Genomic DNA, 14,698 nt, shown 5'->3' with positions numbered 1-14,698 from the left:
AGAAAGCGCTTTAATCCAAGCAATTACTGTGCAGCGGGAAGATGCAAAGATCTGTCCAAACCAATCTGGAGTAGACTTATTGGGCTTTGGAGATGAAAATCAACAATGTGATCCTGTGTTCTTGGCAAGAGAGTTTTTGCTAATACCTAACTACAACCTAAACGAGTGCAGACCTTTTGTTTCAAGGGCACAATGAGGCATTTCTCCACTAATCAGAAATACCAATTTGTGTGGCTGTTTCTTTACTATTTCTGGAGTGAGCCTGCTCTTATTCCCAGGGCACCACATACCCAAGTTTTGTCAAGTTCCTCAGGATCTCGAAAAACTTGGCGTTAATAAGAGACCACCAGAGCAACTGCCCCATCCAACGTATTATACGGAGCGATGAAGTCCCAAGACCTCTGGAGGTTGGGTTTGAGTGGTGGGTCGCAAACAGGACCTTCACCAAGGTGACAGGGGTTCAGGTCCAATATGAAACTAGTTAGTTAACAATATTTTCTTAAACCTAACCACTCTGCTAAACTATGCATCTATGGGTGAATCCAAATGTCCGACCTCTGGACTTGCAGACTTCTGTCGTACGTAGTGTGATGTGTTCACTCTCATCGTGTCAAGTTTGTTTCCTTTTGCTTCATCAGTCAGCAATTGGAAAAAAACTACATCAACATCCATACTGCTATGAATCCTGAGTTATTAAATCAGTAACTCTCTGGAAGTCCACAGAAAATCCACTTGAGGCCCCTGCAGACTGGACGAATTGTGGGATTGGTCAACCCTCAACGCATGCAGACTTCCAGGGAACGTGTGCACTGGGAAGTCAGCGAGGCGCCATAGGTATTTGACAACTTTGGTTGAGAATGTGTTGGTGTAGCGTGCGTGTTTTTAGTTCATCTGCATTTTGAACCTGCCAACCAGCAGGAGTTGAATAAACCAATCAGCTTGCCTAAAGCGCCTAGTTGAGATTTAGGAGGTACGAGAAGTAGGCCTTCAACCTACTTTTGGCCATAACATTGTAGGTTCTGCAATATATCTTTGAATAAATAAAATTCCAGCTTCGTACTCTATAAATGTAGCTGAAGATACAAATGTGTGCATGCTAGCTGCTGCTTTGTAGTATTCAGATATTTACAAAAAACTACAAAAATTACAAACTACTATCAATTATAACTGTTACCATGATAAAATGAAATTGATTGCTTTTGAAATTGGAGGTCTTAGATATATTTTCTAACACACCCACCTGTAAGTAATTTATATATAAGGATTTAAACATGAAATGGTGGTATGAGAATGTGAACAGGAAGACAGGACTTACAGGAAATAAAATTGCTTTCTTGCAAGAGAAAACAGCCTACCACATGTTTTTTAGAACAATAACGGCTGGTCAGGGTTTCTGGGTAAATATCTCTAAGTCTGAAGCAGCAGGCTTGTGTACGCTACACAAAGATGACTTGAAAGCCAAGGTGCTGCTTCATGTTTTGCTCAAATATGTCTTTGTCTGGACACACGTACAGGACTGGAATTTGTTTTGACAGCGAGTACACTGTAGCCTTGACTGAGAAATATTGAGAGAAAGAGGGCATACTGGGGATGGCCAATACTAAACTGTCACAAAGAGTGACATTAAATTTACATAGTGACACTGGAGTCGGCCTGCTTCTTAAGCAAATAAGAACATTCGGGAAATGGGCAGAAAAAAATGAGCAAAGGCAAAACACTTCCCACTCGTCAGGCACTGGAGCAGTTCCCTTCCCTCTAAATCTCCTTATCTCAGCTGAGAGGCAGAGAGAGGAGGGAAAGGGACAAATGGGAAAGGACAGTGCAAAGCAGTTAGAGAGAAAGAGACAGCAACACATAGAGAGAGGAGGAAGGAGGGGGTCAAATTAACAGCAGAGACTGAAGGTGGATGAAGTGAGAAGATTACGAAGGAAAGAGGGTTGCTGAAATGGTCATGGTGAAGGAGAAAAGATATTAAAGGTCCCATGAAAATGAGTAAGACCTTTTCCAGTTTGTCATTGGGTAATGTTCCACTATGTGCCAGAGCTGCTGCATGTAATATTTAAGTTTTGCATATTGCTGGGAAAAAAAATGTCTGACATCTACCTGGTGTTTTTGTATGTAACATTGTCTTGAACGGTGGTCTCTGGCTTGGCAGCCATCTGGCCTACCTGTCGTGCCAACACAAACCCATCCTCCCCCTGATGGGAAAGTCACATGCTCATATGCAGTTAATCTGAATGTAATACAATATGGATTGTAGAGAGGTTAATGTGATATGTATGAAACACACAAATATAATGTATCTGTGGTTTGCAGCAACATGTACTGGTGACATTTTACTCTGGGCTGAAAGTAGTTGTTTAAAATTAGGGAAAACGTGGTGATGCCAAAATTGGCACACGTTTTGAGTTATGAGCTTTTTCTGATCTACTACTGCTATGGTTACGGTTCGGTTCGGTTTAGGCTCAAAACTACTTCGTTAAGATGAATAAAAGATTTTGGTTACGGTTAAAAGAAACCATGAGGTGCTAACAGTGATTTTCTGGATAACGCACCCCAAATACGCAAATGCGGATACTTTAAGGTTTAGGTTAGGAAGTATAACAAAAATCAAGCAAGAGCTACGGTCTGAGTGTTGCAACTAGGAGAGAAGACCGATCTCATCTTTTTGGGATCACTGTCAGTCCAAACAACCATGATTAGGTCACAATTGAAAACCCATACACAAGCAGACACCATCATTTCATACCATTGAAAACTCTCACGTTTGTTACCTCCACTGGTTGGTATGAGTGCACGTTGAGTATGTTGACCAGGGTCACGTGTCAATGTCCTTCACACTCACATACTTGCATGGACCATGTCTGTGCCCATATAATTTGCAGCACTATAACAACGTCACATCATCAGTCATACAAGTTCCTTGCTAGGGAGACATAAACATAGGTCGTTTTTGAGCATTTCCCCGACCAAGGATGTGATATTTTTTCTCCATATCACTGTATTTTGGCATTTTCAAAAATAGACTGCTGAACCAAATAGGGCCACGACTCACTAATACAACAAGGTGACATGAACTGCATCATTCAAGGGTGACAACATGTTTATTATTCATTGGTTGTGTACTGGTATGGGACGACCAATCAACCTTTCCCTTCAGGCCGAAACTGTGTGTATGTGCATTTGTGCGGCTACAAGGGTACATGTGCATATGTGTCTTTGTGTATAAACGCATCAGCTCCCACTTTGTTATATGTAAGTTTACGTTTTCAAACATAATGTCTGTTTTTAGATGCAATCCACTGTCTGAATAGCCAGTTTTACTGTTAGACTGGGTGTACATTTAGCACAGAACTATGCAGTCCAAATAAGAAGTGAAAATGCCAAATTCTCCTCCGTCCCCTTAAAAGCTCTGGCAGACCCGACCTCTTTCGTGGACAGAAAATGTCGACCAGATATTAGCAGAGACATTTCGAGGAAAACAGCGAGAGACGCAGAGACCTCTACTCTCCTTCAGAGCCAAAGCCATGAGAGGCAGTGAGCAATGTGTCTCTCCTGAGGGAATTATGGGAAATGAACCGTTCTAAAGGCCTAGTATATCCAACGGGACACGACTTCAGGCATCGCTGCCAAAGTGTCACAACACTGGCAGGCCACAAAGCAAACACAGACACACACAGGCTGTATAGCAGCTACAAAAACATACAAAGAGCATTCAAGCTGCAGTCTCTTGGCTTGAAACATCGGAGGGATATACAAATTTTACAAAATTGCACAAAATGTCCCTAAAATATCAAATATCAAGGAGTCAGTTTGCAGGATTTCTTTTTGGTGACCAAAATTGCTAAGATGGACAAATTCTGCACACAGTATCATGCATCAAAGCCAGCTGACACTCAGCTGACCGGACCGATGATGATGTTTTCCGTTGACGGCTCCTCTCCCTGCCTTTGCCTGGCGCCGGTGCACTGTTGCCATGGGAGATGTTTATGTAAGCCATGCCTAATCCTGTTAACTGTTACTGCGGCTGCCGAGCAGCACAAGTGTTCGGCAATGCCGCACTGCAAAAAATGTCTATCTTTAAGTCCTTTCATTGAGTGCTGAGTTTGATTTTTTTTTTTTTTTTCTTGACAAAGGAAAATGGGAAAAGATAATTTTAGGCTTTGAATGGGGAGAGGAGAACAAGGGAAGCAACGAGGCAAGAAGGGAAGTGATTGTGTGCAAACATTCACATCCTGTAATGATTTCTTGATATAAACATACGATTCATTGCACTAAAACTATTCTAAATAATTTGTTATTGGTATTATCACGTCATTATACAAAATAAAGCACTTGAAAACTTAATTTCATCGGCAGCAAAGTTTAGACATTTGCGAATATGATGAGTAAAGTTTATTTTTTTTGAGAATACAAGTCTAACGTTTTTAAAAATGCACCAATCAGCAGCTTTTTTGCTGTTCACACAAATGTGGATCAATGTCTAATGAAAGAAATTGGAATACAGTATATAATATAGTATATGTTGGACATATCTACAACAACTGACTTACAGTCCGGATGATTCATGACTCTTTGTGTCAGGAACAGGAGAGACAATGACTACATTTATATGCACACTATCATTCCACTAATTTTACGAAAAAACAACAATATTCTGAATTTGATACATTCTTTGGATGTTCAGAATTAGGCCTTATTCAGAAAGTTGCATTTTCTGACAAGTGGGATACGCCAGCCTGGACCCTTGTCAGTAGGTATTCAGTACCAACAGATCCACAGACGATGCCATATCCACTGCCCTCCACTCAGTCTTCACACCGTGAGAATAACAACAGCTACATCAGAATACAGCTTGTTGACTTCAGCTCAGCATTTAATACAATCTTACCCATGAAGCTGATTGGAAAACTTAGAGAACTCTATTGTAAAGTATGCAGACGACAGCACCATCATCGGCCGCATTATAAACAACAATGAGAGTAGAGAAAACCAAGGAGCTGATTGTTGATTTTAGAAAGAAGGAGGTCAAGACACACAACCGTCTGCATCAGTGGAGCTGAGGTGGAGCAGGTGAACAATTTTTAGGTACCTGCCAGACGCATGCACAAAAAGAAAGCCCGCATTTCTGGGTAGATGGAGAAACACACCTACTTTTAAACACTATGAAATACTTGGATATCAACAGATTTTTGGATATGCAACACTGACCTTTTCAAAAAAGGTAGTTGAACGAATGAAAGAGAGAGGCTGTGCTTGTTCATCTGAGTATGCATGGCTGCATGTAAACAGGAATATTAGTGGAATATTCATTTTCATTGGCTATGTAAACAGCTTAGTAGGAATAAAGTCTTTTTCAGAAAGAAAGGTAAAAAACCTGAATGTTTTTTGCACGAAAGCGTGGTCGCCGAGAAGAGACAAGGCAGAAGTTATCCTCATCTCATTTCCTTCTGTGGAGCGTAACGCTGCCACTAAAATGGATTTTTTTCCGGACGGTCTAAAGCATCACGGACCATAAACCCCCACCTCATTGCCTTATCTTTAACCTTCACCGCTGTCGTAAAAACATAACCTTTAAATAATTTTTAGATGATCATCCTTCAATAATATGAGCATTATTTAGGTATTCCACCATCTTCTGAAGGGAAGGAACGGCAAGGGAGAAGTCTAAGCCTAATTATCCCGATTAAAAAGCAGAGAGTATGAACGAGTCATACAAAAGAGGATTATACAGACATGAAAGAAGAGAGAGTGGGAGAGAAACAGAGCAACAGAGAAATGGGAGAGCTCATGTAAAAGGCAGACGTGGATGATGAGACGTCACATGCATGCAGTCTATACGCCTCACAAAGGAGATTGGACCGGGAAGCTATGCATCGCTGTCTCCTGGTCTCCTCCCCCCATTCTCTCCACTCTCTTTTGCTCCATTAGCTTTATTACAGTCTCTTGGCTGAGGAATCAGGCTATTGTACAGTTACTTGATCATGAAGGTCAACAAAAGATCCATCGTGGCTTTGAAACTGGCCTGCAGTCAGTTGGGGGTTTTCCTAAAGCCATTGGTGGCCCTGGTTTGTGACACACTCGTGGTCACATGAGTATGAATCCTAATCCTCTAGCGCCACCATGATATTGACCTTTTGTTTTTAGTGAAATGTCCCGACAACTTTTCATTGGCTTGCTGTGAAATTTGGTACAGACATCCCTGGTGCCCATAATAAATCCTGAATTTTCATCGAGCGCCACCTGTGTGTTTCAAAACTAACGACTTTCCAATTAGCCTCAGCTGTACTAACTGCTAATTAACAAATACTTGCATGCAACATCAGCATGTCAGCATTGTCATTCAATGCGTGTTAGCGTGCTGACGTTAGCGTGTCGCTCAAAACGACGAGTACAGCCTCACAGAGCTGAGGTTTGCAGACGATTTCACCAGTCTCCAATTATTGCAAATTAGCTTAAAGGAACACCCAAAAACGAAAATTCAGTCATTATGTCCTCACCGTCATGCTGATGGAAAGTGGGGGGAAGTTTTGTAGTCCACCGACATTTCAAACACATCAACATTTTTTAAATCAATTTAGGATCGTGGTGCTGTCAAAGACATTTTAAATCCAAACTGTGACATACTATATCTTTAAAAAATACATTAGAAGGGTACCCCAGTGTTGCTTTTCCACTCAGGAAAACAGATTATGAGAAGTAGGGGCAAAATCACAAGTGTCAAGCTAAAAAATCAGTACTTTATCTTATAAATGTGTTGTCTCGGAGCCCAAGCTAAGGAGGAACCTTTACAGAACCTGACAGCTTTCCTCCATACATAGTAAAATGTTTTTCTTTCTGAATACCACTCTCCGTGAGAAATAAAGCGTTCTTGACAAGTAAACTCTTTTGAGAACCGCCTCACAGAAGAATACTTCATACAGATAAAAACAGATACAATAATTTTATTCCCTCGCTCAAACAAGCAATACACACCTCAACCCCCTCACCTGGCCTCTCTGCTCTGTGCCAGCGCTGCACAGCAGCCGGGCCTCCAGCCCATTAAACACAGTTTTGTTCTACTCAGCGCGCCATCATCACTCTGATGCATCTGCTGATCACAGCACGGAGCGGAACATTAAAACACAGGCTCCTCCAGTCACCAGGGGACCCCGGGCTTCCGCCTCATCCCAAAGCTCCTGAACCTCCTCCCTTGATAACTCCTCCGGTTCATATCTCCTGTCCAGTTGGACAAAAAAAGAAGCCCCGAAAGCATTTAGTTGGCAATTATTACTCTAAGATCATAGATGAACAGGGCCATTGCTTGACCTCATACTCAAAGAACCATATTTTTCTGAAAGCAAGGTCACACTATAATTTAATGCTAATTATAATTCAGACAGGAGCATCATGACCCTCCGTGCAAATTAGCCTTTAGGGTGAACTGGCTTAATCCAAGACAATTTTTGGTCATAAGCATAGGCATAAATCCCAGGCAGGATTAATATTGTCTCAAAACTTTGGTTTCAAATGATTGTGACTACAGCACGGATACCAGACCCGAACTGATGGATTGGGCCAGGTGCGGACAAGTACTTAGAGATGATGTCTAAGTTCGGGGTGGGTTTGATCGTGTTGACATGGTTTACATGTGCATGTCTGTAATCAAGGTAAACAGACAGGCTGTAACCATGATTACAACTGCGGGACAAGATAGCACAAACTCAGTGCTTCAGCTTACATTAACTGCGTTGCGCTCAAGACAGGATCGGATGCAAAACTCAGATTGCCTGTCGAGCTCAGGTCAGACCTGTTACTACTCTCTTGGACTCCAATTCAGACAGAAAAATGTGGCCCGAGTCGCACTCAAATTGCAACCCCTGCCGTTTGCTGGTGGTTAGCTGACATTTGCTAGCTAGCCACAGTCACATCAACCAGTGTTTGCAGCTGTTTGGATTAAAGTCACGAGAGAAAGCTGGCAATGCAGTGTAGTGTTTCTTTCTGAACGACTGTTCGATATCAGATTTACATCCCTAATCATAAGAAGGCTTTGTTTATAGCACAAATCTAAAGCTGAAAGAAAAGGAAATTAAATGATGAATGCTTTAACAGCAACTGTTTCCATTAGATACGGTATTTTGACTACCTTCTTGTGACTTAAAGAATGTAACACCATCAGTGTACAGAATACTGCTATTATACATGGCAGGGGCAGGTGAACACTGCATGGCTGCATAGTGTACACTGTGCGCCATAAAAAGCAAAACTCAAGATAAATTGGATTGCCTTGAGCTTGCACGGGGGGAAAAAATCACCTGGTTCAGCACAGCCAACATTTTCTCATTTGCTGTGCAAATGAAAACATGTATATGGATAAGCAGTTTTGTGTTTCTGATGATAGCTATAGTGAAAAGGACTGTTGGGTCTTCCCAGCCAGCACAGCACAGCAGCTCAGTCATGTATAACATTTTCAATCCTAGAGGTCCATGTAACATCACAGCTACACACACCATGATTCACCCCGTGTCCTTTAACTACTGCTTTAATGTTGAAGCGTGCAGGGAGGTTCAGGAAGTGACCATTTTGCTTCCTCACTTTCTCCCCCTATTCCCATTAAAGGTCAAAGTGTATTTGGCTCCCTTTGGACGAAGTTGGCTGCCGGCATCTGCCTAATGTCTGGTTTAACACAGACGGACTGGCTGTCCTGGTATTTTTTCCTGATGCCAGAAGCCAGGGGTGCAAAACAAGGTTTAAATCTTACACCAAGCTCATTAGAGGAGACACGAACCAGCAGCAGTCAACCAGCATTTTCGTGCCAGCTCAGCAGTAGCAACAGTGGGGCGTCAAAGTTGACACGAAAGCCGTGCCATGTAGTTGTAGGAGCTTGGATTAGAGACCCAAAAAAATTGGAACAAACACAAAGAGCATTTTCAATTTTCCTTTTTAAACTAGCCTGAGCGATGAGAATGACTTTTTGGTGCACTATGCCTACTGTAAATTTTACCACTCCGGGCAAACATAAAGGTCGGAAAGCATCTGAAACATACAGGTCTTGAATACAATCTAAAAAAAGACCCACAGAATACCTTCCTTACTTCAACACACATAAAATAATTTTGAAAAAAAAAGACCCAATCCCAAATAGGCCTGTGGATACGCAGATGGAGAGAGAACACCAACACTGGCAGCACCATGATGCTTCCTACTAACGATCACGACTATCAGTAGATGATGGCAATGCATGTAATTTTCCACGGAGCACAGTTCACACTTGTATATAGTGAATCCAGACAGCTCGACACAGAGATCAAGACATGTAGCAATAGAAAAAAACCCTACGTCAGGCCAATTGATTCGGACCCTAGGACATACTTCCATTTTGGACAACTCAGCAACATATGATTTATGTCTAATGCCAATGTTCAGTACCAGAGCAGGAAATAATGTGTCCATTAACTAGCAAGGCAGAAAATAAGGGGTCGGAAACCTAATGTGGCCGACTTTTAGATCCTGTAAATCCTGGATTTCCGAAAGAGGTCGGAATGAGACTCAACAATCAACAGTCTTACAAACTGGACCTTTAACTGTAAACACAATCTTTCCCCAACTTTAACCATGGTGTAGTAGGCACGCACAGATATCGTGCTTAAGTTAGGGTTTGGGTTTTCCCAATGGAAAAGATGTTTTCAGTCTTCTCTCGACTTGAGAAGGTAAGAGTTTGATTTACCAACGGGCTCTGCTGGTGGTAGCTCTACTGTTGATCTGACTGGTTGACGTTAGCATGTGATGGACGGTGGTAAACAGAAGGTTTATCCAATCACCTGCTGAGTATTTTTTTAACGTGCCTGCCCTTTTACAAACAGTTTGTAGCGGCGCCCTGCCAGATGGTCCTGTGAAACAAACCATCTGGCACGTGAGGTCAAACTCAGGCCGGATCAAAAGTGAACGTCCCAAAGTAAAATCGAGTCGAGTCCAGCGCCATCCAGCCCATCTCGTATGTGTGAGTGATACAATTCAGTATGTTGGCAAATTTTCTCAAGCAGGGAAAATAACTGACAAGATTTTACACTCTAACCACTTGCGACTACGGTGTGAATGATTCCATTCAACAAAGTTGTCAGGATACACCATGACACAGAAAGTGAGAATCGTGGAGGTGCCTTTTCAGGGGACTAGCTGTTGGATCCGAGCAGCATGGAAGCCAAACGTGTTACATCCTCCTGGTTTAATTTAATTATGAGTGCCGTTTATTTTCTCATTCATCTTCCACACAGGGAAACCGCTTCTCTGTTGGGAGAAGCTTTTGTGGTGAATCCACTCGGGACGATTCTGTGGTGCACAGTGCAATGCTTAAAAACAGACGATTTGATTAGATTTGATAGGATCACGACTGAAGATGTCAGCCATCATGTTCAAAGCTGCTAAAGAAAATAATATCCTTGAAAGACATCACCCGATATCATCCTGATATTCTAAAGTTGGTCTAATTTTAATCTGTTTTACTCTATAGTAACTGTACAGTGCGAATCTTATCCCAACATGAGAGTCTTGAGATATTTATAGCAGTATGTTTTGTAATGTAATCAGTATATGTGCTTTCCAATGCATTATTGAGGGGAGATAAATATTTATGATACAGTCGTGGCACAGTTTTGCCTTTTGCTACTTGAGAAAATCATGCAACACAGTCAGTATGACCCACATACTGCTTAAAAGTCTCACTATCTAACACGCCCCTCTCACCTTCTATTACTCTTCATGCACGGGCGAACACAAAAAGGCAAACACAAATACGCACATCACACACGTTCTGCGCAGATCAGCAGCAGCGGTTCTGTGTTTTTTTTAGGCCTACTGGAGGGTTTGACATTGTAAAGTTGAAGAGTGTGTGATATGAGGAGTGACCCGAGAGTGTGGAGGGTAAACGGAGTGACTCCCCGGGGGGCCAGCTTGTTCTCTCTAGCCCTCTTTTAGAGTTCAGACAAGTCCCATGATGCTGAGAGATTAATGAAGCTGCACTGGCACTGTGATCCCTACAGGATACACACACACAGTCATAGGCGTTCGTGCACACACACGATTCATTTCAGATTATGACAGTTTTCATGTACCTGCACTGATGCAAGCTTCTGACAGTTCAAGCATTTATTACGCTGAGGGTGGTACAGACATTGTACATTAACTAAAGAAACCTGCACTCAAGTAGGTTTAGTAAGACCTTCAACAATAGATTTCAAAAGGATTATCTGACTTTTCCATCTTCCAACAGAAATTTTACCCTCAAGCAGGGTCTTTCTTTTGTAAAATAGGTATTACCTAACAAGACTTTTAATGAAACCTTGCCTGTAATTTCCACATTATGTCATAAATAATGCTCAGTAATTCCTCTGAGTCTTCATCAGAAAAGCTCACATGAAACAGGCCTGGCTGTGTCTATCTCCATCCTCCAGTCTGGCAGTGATACAGGCAAGCTGCACCAGAGCTCGGACGAGGCGGGAGGATGTCGCATTAACACATGGACTAATCTCACACCTGCAGTCAGGCCAGCTGTCTTACACACTGCAGGACTGCCTCTCTGTGGTCACAAATGGGTACTACATTTCTGCAAAGGGCAGCCTCTGAGTTTGGTTCAGCTGTGAAAAGGAAGAGAAAGGAGACTGAGGAAATATGCTCCTCAAGGATGTATACTATTTAAAACTATTTGAGGGTAGGAGAAGAGGAAACAAGATATTATAAATGATTTGGGCTTAATTATCTTCAGTAAATGCAGGTGTGGTTGTGGGATCGTAGTACACAGTATGTCACTTCAGTGTTACACCACGTGGGTATTGTCAAGTCATATTTTTTACCTTCATTGCATGTTCTTGCTATGGGTGGTGTTTCAAATTTCATGAATAACAGACTTTCTTGGAGGCAAAAGAAGTTACAATATGGTGTTTTTGATTGAAACAAACTATATATATACATATATATATTTTAAAATATTAATAAATAGGTCTTTTTGTGTTTGTAAAGTCTTTCGGATCACCAAATATCTCTCCGATATTGAAAATGGAGATGCTAAATGACTTTCCGAAACCAACAATCCAACAAGGTTTAGTCGGAAACACATCTTGATTACATATTTGTGCTTTTAAAGCTGCTTCCACGAACAATCAGAGAGCCATGGATCAAAAATTCTTCCAATTATTCTTCAAATACATCACTTATTCACTAAAGTAAATTCACATAAAAGGACTACATCCACAATGCAAATTAATTTGGGAGATTTACTAACTTTTGGAAGAAACCAATACCATGACAGCAAGGGGTGTCTGACATTTTGAGATATGATCCATGACATAATTAGAAGACATCACTTATAAAATCATCATAGCCTAAAATAATAGTGATAAAAAAAAATGTCAAATACTTTTTTTGAAAAATACAGATATCAAACATCTGGTAGGGCACGTGTCCCTCCAGCGTGAATGGGCACGACGCACCTGAATCTAGGTGATGATCTTTGGCTGAGCCTATATGCATAACTATCATACCTGCTAGTTGTTGCACATTTCAGATCCAATGCCCTGGAAAGTAGATATATCTCAGTAAAAAGATGCATTATAGCCGCAATGCTGAGCCTCTTTCGTTAAGGTGCAGCCTATTGGAGCCATTATTCCAACTCAGAGCTGCAAGGTTTCTGCCAATAATGAGGCAGAGAGCATGTTTGTATTGAGTATATTCATGGTTACTGACACATAAAGTGTGCCCATCTGTGTGCATAGAGACATACACCGATCAGGCATAACATTATGACCACCTGCCTAATATTGTGAAGGTTCCCCTTGTGCAGCCAAAACAGCTCTAACCTGTCAAGACATGGACTTAAGACCTCTGAGGGTGTCCTGTGGTGTCTGGCACCAGGGCGTTGTAAAGTGGATCCTCTGGGTCCTGTATGTTGGGGGGTGGGGCCTCCATGGATCAGAGCTGCTCCAGCACATCTTACAGATGCTCGATCAGATTGGGATCTGGGGAATTTGGAGGCCTGGTCAACACCTTGGGCCCTTTATTGTGTTCCTCGAGCTGTTCCTGCTGGGGGGCCACTGCCATCGGGTAGTGTTGTTGTGATGTGTGGGTGTACTCGGTCCAAAACACTGTTTGGATGGGTGGTGCGTGTCAAATGGCATTCACATGATTGCCAGCCCCCAAGGTTTCCCAGCAGAACATCGCATTGTGATGAGATGATCAATATTATTCACGTCACCTGTCAGTGGTTTTAATGTTGTGGCTGATTGGTGTATATCTGGTGCCTAATTGAATCAGGACTCAAGAAGCAAGAAGCAATAACCTTTTCCAGCTTTATAAGTATATAGAAGAAACATAAGTGTGTAGAAAAAGAGGTAAAAGTTACCCTCTGAGAAAATAATTGAGATTATAGGATGAAGGATTGTATTTTTACTCCAAGCACTTTGCAGTGAAATCATTATGTATGTGTTAGGAAGTAACTAATGTGCCTTCACACAGTGTAATTTCATGTACTTTTGATGTCTTGCTGAGACTACACTTTAGTCTAGAATATCAGAAGCAGTAACTGCCTTTGTCTCTTGCCTCCAAAAGGCAACATGCATGATACACTTTGGTTCGAAGAGTAAAAAAAAAGGTTTATCTTTAATTCGCTGATGCTACCGAGCTTACCGTTTACTTTTATTTACAAAAAAACAAAATAACTAAACAAACTTTTCATTCGTTGTCCACTATTTTTCACTTGTTACTCCTTATTGGTGGTACTTTAGCTTTCCCCTTTGCGTTTAACAGCGTTGATGCCATGGTAAGCGATTTGCAACGCTACATGCCTTTACATGACGTACATTTCATTCATTGTTCGTCGATGTGTGTCAATCTTGCATCAGTAGTGACTGAAAAAATGAAACATGTGCAAGCTATAAAGTATATGAAACAAATATGTTTAATCATGTATCAGAAATGCTGCATTTAAGTCACAACTCAACCTTGATGACTACATTTAGATATCTGAAATAGTGTGTCAATTTACCAATCCATGTAACACCGACAAAACAAAGAAACGGTACAATTGCGAACAGCACAAATGCCAAAATGAGGGTGTACATCAGAAACTGCTGAATTAAAAGTCATATTTAACTTTAAATAAGCAAAAAATAATATTTAAGCAATATATTGTGAATCACAAGTGTAGAGTGAATATAACAGATATCAATCAATAAATACAACAAAATGTGCATAACAGAGTTAACAGTATGTCTTTCTGACTTATTGGACCACCTCGGCATTGACAACAGTTTTTCCATGTGTGTGGTCAGTTGTGTTAAGATATGCAGATATTGCAGGTATTATAACTTTGCAGATTGTGGCATATAGATGCACCATATAGCTAAAATAATAACCTTGCAGTCACAGTACTGAACAACTACATATCACCCACAAATTAAATACAAATAAGATGTTACCATAATTGTAATCGTATGCACAGAAAACTAAGTGGCTGGACCTTTCTGTACATCTGATTCCACTGAAAGTAATTTGTAGATGGCAAATTTCGCTACATGAGCGGGTACTTCAAACCGCATGAACAATGGCACATTTGTAGTTAATGGAGCACTATTTGTTAAGGGGACCATGAAGACACCATGGAAACAGCAGCCAGTGTCTTGACACTAACGCTCATTAGAAATAGATGGTGAAATGCAGTTAGGTAGAT

This window comes from Pagrus major, chromosome 24, assembly GCF_040436345.1.
Source record: "Pagrus major chromosome 24, Pma_NU_1.0".
Classification (NCBI taxonomy): Eukaryota; Metazoa; Chordata; class Actinopteri; order Spariformes; family Sparidae; genus Pagrus; species Pagrus major.
This window is presented reverse-complemented; position numbering follows the sequence as displayed.